Below are 8,832 nucleotides of genomic sequence, written 5' to 3'. Positions count from 1 at the left end.
GCCTTTGATAATCAGCTTCAGGGGAGCTAGAGTCTCTGAAATTTTGGCATCCCTTCATTTGAAGCTATTGCAGTTCAGATCAGTCAATAATAAGAAAGGGCTTCCTTTTTTGTGCAAGTTCTCAGCCAAGTTACCCAAACTAAATTCCCCGCCCTGATGATAAAAGAGAAAAAAACAGTGTGGTCCTGAATTGGATAGTAATTACAGTATCAAGACTACAAAGGAGAACCTGTTAATGCTGTCAGTTGATCACCACGTAGAAAAAAAGGGGGAAACCCTTGGGGTACCATGGTAGAGGCTTGTAGCAAGAAAGGGAAACATTCTGGCTGGATTTGCACAATTCACACTGATTTAATTATTCAATTCATTAACTTATTTAATTTATATTTGAAACAGGCTTTGTTTTGTACCATGTTGTATTCACCCCCCATATTATACCCCCCCCACACACACATGTACACACACACACACACACACACACAGGTACAGACACACACACACACACAATTTAAACAAAAAATAAAGGAACCTTGATGCAAAAACAAAACAAAATACTCAGCCCAGATTCCATGATCCAGACAATACAATGAACCATAAATTAATCCCAAGGGTTGGGTTAGCAAAATACATTAGTATCAAAGGTACTTGGCTTTTTTTTATAGCTGAAAGTATTTCATGGGTGTAGTTACTTAATGTAATGGAATGAAAAGGAGAGATTAAATAAAACACCAAACTGAGAAAAATATGAAAGTCATATACTGGCCATGAGGCGAGGCAGGTGTCAGGGCGTGGATGCCTGGCTGTGAAGGCCCTGATGTAAGCCGGTGCAAGGCACATGGGGCAGCTCCACCCCCCGCCTCATGGTCGCAGCACCAGCGCATCTCTCAGTTTCCTGCTTCGTTGAGGCTGTGAGCAAGTGGAAGAAGTGGGCCGGCAGCTACAGGGGATCCTGCTGGACGGAGCTGCTAGAGTCGCTACTGCGAGGTGAGGCAAGTATCAGGGGATGGGTGGCCTGGCTGTGGGGTCCCTGAGGTAAATGGGTGAACTCCATCCACCACCTTGTAGGTGTAGCACTGGTGTGCCACACAGCCTCCGCCACCCTCTGCGAACAATCAGAAGTGGGTCTCCTGTACATGGGGAAAATATAAGACACCCCCCAAAATAAGCTTTACTCCTTATTTGGGGACTTAAAATAAAGTAAGACCCAGTCTTATTTTTGAGGAAACACTGGTAATAATTTTTCAGATATGCATCTGTAGGCAGTTAATAGTAGGTCACCATGATAAGTATTTAATTGATTAATAAAAAATGAGGTTGTTGTGCATTTATTCTAATATATTACAGCTATTATTTTGTGCCTGATGTCAACAGGATCATTCATATTTCCACAAAGCATCAGTGGTTCTCTCATTTTACTGAAAGATAAATAGTTGATAGCACTACTAGTAGTGCTACACTACTAAACATATACCCAATGTAACTTTTTAAATAAACAACTTGCCACTGTGGAAATCCAGCCACACAGAGAAAAGAAAATTACAGAATAAAAGATTTGGAAGGGACCTTTGAGGTCTTCTACTCCAACCTCCTGCTGAAGCAGTAGCTCCTGTATCATTCTGGACAAATGACTGTCCGATCTCTTTTTAAAACCTCCAGTGATGGAGCACTCACAACTTCTGGAGGCAAGCTGTCCACTAATTCATTGTTCCCACTGTCAGAAAATTTCTCAATTCTAGTTGAATTTCTCTTTGATAAGCTTCCATCTGCCTATGGGTCTTTGGAGAATGGGTTAACCTCCCTCCTCTTTGTGACAGCTCCCCAAATATTGGAAAACTGTTATCATGTCACCTCTTGTCTCTTCTCTTCATTAGACTAGACATACATAGTCCCCTCAATTTTCATTGTATGGTTTAGCTTCCATTAAACCATTAAAGTCTCAGTCTTTAGCTTTTAAGAAACGAGGTCTTCGTATTATTTTTCCAAATTGCAATAATAGTCCAGGTCAAGATAATGCACATAACATTTAAACTTCATCTTTAGTTTAAAGCACTGTAGTAATTATAGATTCAGGAAAATCTGAAATAATATCTATTTTGCAATGTCAGTTATAATAGAAATCACACTTATACACTTAGAGGTATACTTATGGTCTACTAAGACAACAGTAAATGTACAGCTTGCTGCTCAAAGAATAAAGTAAAGATTTCTTTAAAAATATTTTTGTATTAAATCCTTGGGCATATAACCTCAGTGAAAATTATAGGGCATCCACCATGTATAACTTAGATTAGAGGACATCCTTTACTCTATAATTACATTTTATACAGTAATGCACTAAGTGTGTAGGCTGAGAGGGAAAAGTTAATAAAGCTATTAATTCAACTTCAAAATTTTATGCTTGCCAATTATCAGCAAAAAGTGTCCTAGAATTACAACTAATAAATTGTAAGTAAAGCAAATTCTTTTTTTTTAAAGTACTCCATATTGTTGATCCACTTTGTTTTACAAATATGAAATTCTTTGAAACAGCAAAAATGGAAATGAATGCCTAATGATTTTAAACATTGTAAGGAGTGAAATCTGGTATTCAGACTGATAGTTGTGATGTGTCCATGGTTCTAATAAAGAGAATCAATAGCTTGAAATTATTTTACATATACATAACCTTGAATACTACCAGGGACCAGATAGGACAAACACCTAATCTAAATAAAGGCTGTCTTTTGATTAACACTCACAGCCCAATCCTCATTCACTTAAAAATGCCCTGGGACTTTAACACTGGGACTTAAAGAAAGTAATGCAGACATGGGTTGCTCCCGGTATGTACTCAGCCATGGTGACAAGAATGGAATGGTTGACTGAATGATATGTTGGGTCAAACTGCAAATATCCTAGAAATAAATTTAGCAGAGATACTTCCAAAGTTGGCAACATTTTTTGCCTTCTTTTATCCTTGGAAAAGGGATGTGGTGGCTCAGTGGCTAAGACGCTGAGCTTGTCAATCAGAAAGGTTGGTAGTTCGGCAGGTCGAATTCCTAGCACCATGTAATGGAGTGAGCTCCTGTTACTTGTCCCACCTTCTGCCAGCCTAGCAGACTTGCACACAGAGAACCTCTCACAAGGCTTTTACAGAGGTAGGAGATGATGTCCCTAGAGTGAATTCTGTGACCACAAGGAAACATTTGTGGAGAGGGGGGGAGGGAGGGAGAGGGAGAGATAGAGAGAGTCTCCCTCTTCATTCAGGAAGTTGGAGGGGTTGAACTCATTGGGAAACTTCCACTGAGATTCATCACAATGGGCAGACTGGATATTGACAAAACCATGGTGTCCTGCAGAGGTCAAAACAATAAGGTTATCTTGAAGAAAACCCTCATTGTCAGACATGGCTCTGGATGAACAGAAAAAACCCCATTGAGATGAGGTTGAAGACAGAGACAGAGACACAGAGAAAGACACACACACACACACAAAGAGAGACAGACAGACAGACAGGCAGACAGACCCAGAGAAACAGACAGAGAGAGAGACAAGAGAGAGAGAGACAGAGAGAGAGAGATCTCACATCAGACAACTACAGATTTGCCTGGAGAATCACCAACACTACACTCAAAGGTTTCTGCCTTTACCTTGGGAATTTTGTTTCCAAAAGTTGCACATCATTAATAGTTTTACGAGATAGTCCAAGTGGAACAATACTTGATATGTGTTGGATTTCATGAATGACATCATTTGTGTAGGCAACCTTACACAATCCCTGTGTTTCAGTCTCGCCTTGTTTCCCAGAACTGTGTCTATTTCCTTCTAGCATTTCTCTGAGGAACAAACAGTTCACTTACCTTCACTTACCTGGAAAACATTTCATTGATTTTAAGTAGACATTGGTTTGCTTCCAAGTACTGTACACAGTTCAGTGAGTTTCCTGCCATGATACTAACTCCCTTCTTCCCCATTTTATGTAATTGGTGAAGATATTACTATTTCTACTAAAGAGCACAAAGAAAAAGTATCTATTTTCAACCTTTTTCAGTGCCATTGGTTACTAAATGAATGGTTGTAAATGAAGGACTACCTGTATTGAAAAATTAGCAAACAAACATTCATTTTGAAACTTCCTTTTGATTAATTAATTCTAAAATTTCAACTGATCACTCCTTCTCTTATTTGAGAGTAAGTAATGGTAGCACTCAGAGGAAAAAGGAGAGAGGACATTAGATAACAAAACAATTTTTTCGGAGTATAAGATGCACTTTCCCCCCTCCTAAAATAGCTGAAAATGTGGGTGTGTCTTATACTCTGAATGTAGCCCCGCCCACCCACCGGCCCCTACCCTTTGGCCTCCACGCGTCCTCTTCCTGGCTGCAGAGGTTGCCACCAACAATGGCTTGTGTTTTTGGGTTCCGCACGCTGCATTTTCAGCCTCCAAATGCTCGATGCACAATGCCCAAAATGGCTACCTGGAATAGCTGCTGCCTTCTTTTACCTCTTCCCCGCTTTGCCTGCTTTAGTCACTGGAGCACCCTCCGAGGATCTGCTGTGCTTTTGAAGCTATTTTTCAGCCCACACACGAGGAAGTGGACAGAGGAAGTTTATTCCCTCAACGCTGGGAGAAGATTGGGTAATTGCACATTCGACGGTGTAGCTGGGACCAGGACTTGCTTGTTTTTCATGTTTTAATCTATTCAGTTTTATAGTATTAATATAGTTTTGTAAGTTTTATCTTTTATTGGGAGACTTCCCAGCAGAGATGGTATTCAGCCAGTTCTAACAGGTTCTAGAGAACCAGTAGCAGAAATTTTGAGTAGTTTGGAGAACCGGCCAATAGGCTGGCTCCCAGCCTCCCAGCTGATCTTCTTTTGTTGCCCTGAACAGGAGAACGGAGCTGGAAAGCAGGTTAGTGAGACACCGCCTCCTGCCAATTACCTCCTTACGACCTATTAGATCACACAGATTAGGCCTCCTCCGAGTTCCATCTGCCAGTCAGTGTCGACTGGCAACTACGCGGAGGAGAGCCTTTTCAGTAGTAGCTCCGACCCTCTGGAACGATCTCCCCGTGGAGATTCGCACCCTCACCACCGTCCAGACCTTCCGCACAGCCCTCAAGACCTGGCTATCCCGTCAGGCCAGGGGATAAAGATTCTAATCCGTCCCCACCCGAATGATGAATGAATATTGTGTTCTATTTTTACTTATGTACTGTCTCATGTCTTGTCTTGTATTCCCCTCCCCATAAATTGTAAGCCGCCCTGAGTCCCCTCAGGGAAAAGGGCGGCCTATAAATAATAAACAAATTCAAATTCAAATAGTGGGGTGGGGAGGGAATGGGGATGTTGCAGTATCCTTCCCCTGCCACCAAGCCACACCCACAAAGCCACACCATGCCCACAAAGCCACGCCCACAAAACCGCTATTAAAAAAAATTGAATCCCATCACTGCAGTAATGGTATCCTCAGTTCGGTAGCGGGAGTGGACACTGGGCAGAAGGTCCATGATGACGTCTGGGTGGGTTGGCAGAGCCTCACACCGCCCCCACTACTGGTTCGCCCGAACCAGTGCAAACCGGCAGAATACCACCTCTCCTTAAAGATAACATAGATTTTCTTTTATATCATCTTTGCAGTACAGGCTGATCTCAACTTATGGCCACAATTGAGTCCCAAATTTCTGTTGTTAAATGAGACATTTAAGTGAATTTTGCCCCATTTTATGACCTTTCTTGCCTAAGTTGTTAAGTGAATCACTGCAGTTGATAAGTTAGTAACCTAGTTCTAAATGAATTTGGCTTCTCCATTGACTTTCCTGCGAGAAGGTCGCAAAACATGATCACATAACCTTGGGACACAGCACACACTGCCCGCTCCGCTCTCACCAGCCAAAGTTGGGGCTCTGCGCCGCCTCCTCCCAGCTGGAGCACCACATTTGTTTGCTTTCTGGTCGTCTCCGAGGCGGAAACTGTGCTCAGGCCACCCAGGCCCCTAACAGGATCCAGGTTGGAGTTGTCTTATTTTGCATGGATCTCTAACACTTGGCTTTGCCTGCCAGCCCAAGTAGTTGGATTCACATGACACATGAAGCTGGTCAGGAGAACACAGACAGACAGACAGACAGACAGGACAAAGAGAGAGAAAGAGATAGGGAGGGAAAGAGAGAGAGAGAAACAGAGGGAGGGGGAGGGAAAGAGAGAGAAACAGAGGCAGAGAGGAGGAGGGAGAGAGGGGGAGGGAGAGAGGGAGGAAGGGAAAGAGAGAGGGAGGGAAACAGAGAGGGAGGGAAGAAAAGAGAGAGGGAGAGAGAGGGGGAAAGAGAGGAAGGGAGGGAGGGAAAGAGAGAAATGATATTACAAAAGTTTTTCTTTTTTATTGTTGCTAAACATAATATTTCAAAAGCAGAAAAAAGGAAGGAACATAAAAATGCATTTATCACGTTTTTCTTAAAACAATTAGCTGAACTCTGCCTTGTTTATCATTATTTTAGGTAATAAAACCTAAAAATTCTGGTCAAATTGCAGTGTTGGCACTTTGCAATAAATAAGTGGGTTTTGGGTTGCAGTTTGGGCACTCAGTCTCTAAAAGGTTCACCATCACTGGTCTAGGTATTGTGTGTTCTGTTATGCATACCCTTGGATTACCTCATAAGCCTCCTTAAAACACCTTGAGAAAGTAATGGCCAATTTGTTGCCAAGTGGGATGGCTTCTTTGATGCTTTGCTCCAGGGATGTGCAGTCAGGGAAGGAAGGGGAGGCAGGGCCTCACCACTGTCATCATGAAAAGAAAAGAAAATGTAAAAGGAAAAAGGCTGAGGTAGTTGCTGCCAGAGTCACAGTGGATGACTCTGCTTAGTGCTTAAATGTGTAAAAAAGCCTCTAAAAAAGTGCCCTCTGCAGGAGGAGGCGAGAGAACCACATGCCTCATTTAGTCTATCTTTATGATCATTTGAGCAGAGTTAAACAAGGGTTAAAATCCGAAAAATTCCTTATGTAGATGAGGCACGTGGTTCTCTCCCCTACTGTACAGGGCGTTTTTAGAGGCTTTTTAGAGGCTCTGGGAGCAACTACCTCTGTCTGACCTCAGAGCTCATGCCTTTTTCCTTTTACACTTTTTTTTTCTTTTCATGATGGCAGGCAAGAGCAGCGTTGAAATCCTCTCTGAAACAGCTGAAAAAGGTCTGTGTGTGGGAAGGGGGGGAATCAAAAATTTTGATTGCATGCAGAGCCACGTTGCCTTTTCAAACACACACACACACACACACACACACACACACACACACACACACAGAGCTGGATAAAAGTATATAAGCCCAGCTTCACTGATTACAAGTTTGAAAAGGCAATGTGGCTCCACCTGCAATTAAAGGCTCGGATTGGAAGGCAGCAGGGGAATGTGGGGGGGTATGGCAAAGGAGTTGCTTTCAAGCCATTGGAAAATATATCCAATCCAACTTCTGTGTTTGTTTGAGAGTGAATGAGTGAGAGAGGCATCCAACTTCTCTGTGTGCATGTGTCTGTTTAAGAGAGGGGGGAGGGAGGGAGAGAGGGAGGAAGGAGTGGGAGGGAGAAGAAAAAGAATGAAGGAAAACTTATTTCACAAGGGGGAAAAATGCTGTCACTTTAAATCGGAACTGAGCATGCCTGGCTGTGGAATTCTGGGAGCTGAAGTCCACAAGTCTAAAAACATTTGAAACCCCTGTGTCAGTGCCTCACCAGCCATAAACCTCACCGCACATCACTGCTTTGCTCTGTGTTATCCACATGGATTTCAAGACCACAATCCTCCTCAGTAATTACAATTTTACTTGTGAGATATGCCTGAGATAGAGCATCTGTCATTGTGAAATCTTTGGTGGAGTGTTAATTAAAACTAATTTTCTTGTCAATATGATGATCTTCTGTTTAATGATTTTCTGCTATAAATTTCTTCCAGATGGAAATGAAATTGTTTGCATCCAAACTGTGATCCAAGTGCCTCTTTTTTATGTCAGCAGACATTTGTTCTGTAAAAGTCAGTGCATACGGTGAGGATATGAAAGGCTTTTGGTGTTCCTGGAATAAAATAGTATCAAACTACCGTCGGACTTATATAAAATTGCAGAACAGGTACTCTTCTTGGTACATTATTTCATGTTTATTTTTATGCTTATTATTATGCTTGTTCTATTTGCCCAAACGAATGTCGTAGTCTAATTGAATAGGCGTTGATTTCAGTGATTCTGATCATAGCAAAGAACCGAAGAGACTTGGTAGAATCACCATAAAATGTATGCTGTTCCAAGTAAGCTCAGCTTTTGCAAATCCTTATGGTATTGCACTAAGAGCGTCAATTGCAATCGGTAGGACAATCAATTTTTTCCTCTGTAATACTTCAACCTCAATTTGTATATCATGATATTTTGTTATTTTCTCCTGCTGTTTTTCATCAATTCGACCGTCTCCAGGTATTGCCACATCAATGAGCCACACATTTTTTTCCCCTATAACAGCAATGTCTGATGTATTATGCTCTCAGTTTGAATTTTGAAATCTCACACTTCGTTCTCATTTTGCAAAACTTTTTCAGGTTGCAGGGTCTCAATGGTTTTTGCAAATGGTAAAACAAAATCAAATTTTCCACATAAATTGCGGTGGACAATTTTTGCAGTCCTATTATGGTGTTTATACTGTGTTTGAATGATTTCACCATTGCCATTAATGAGATTAGCTACAATGCTCTCCTTAATTTTACATAATACATTCCATTTCAACTTTAATAGTATTGATTTGCAGAGCTTGTTCTTGATCTGGCATGATTATTTGTTCAGTTTCTTTTTTAAATATTCCAGATTTCATTTGCAATCAA

The sequence above is a fragment of the Thamnophis sirtalis genome, unplaced genomic scaffold, assembly GCF_051295495.1.
Source record: "Thamnophis sirtalis isolate CommonGarterSnake01/CBP01778 unplaced genomic scaffold, rThaSir2_p1.2 scaffold_1, whole genome shotgun sequence".
Taxonomy (NCBI): domain Eukaryota; kingdom Metazoa; phylum Chordata; class Lepidosauria; order Squamata; family Natricidae; genus Thamnophis; species Thamnophis sirtalis.
Note: the sequence above shows the minus strand (reverse complement) of the source record.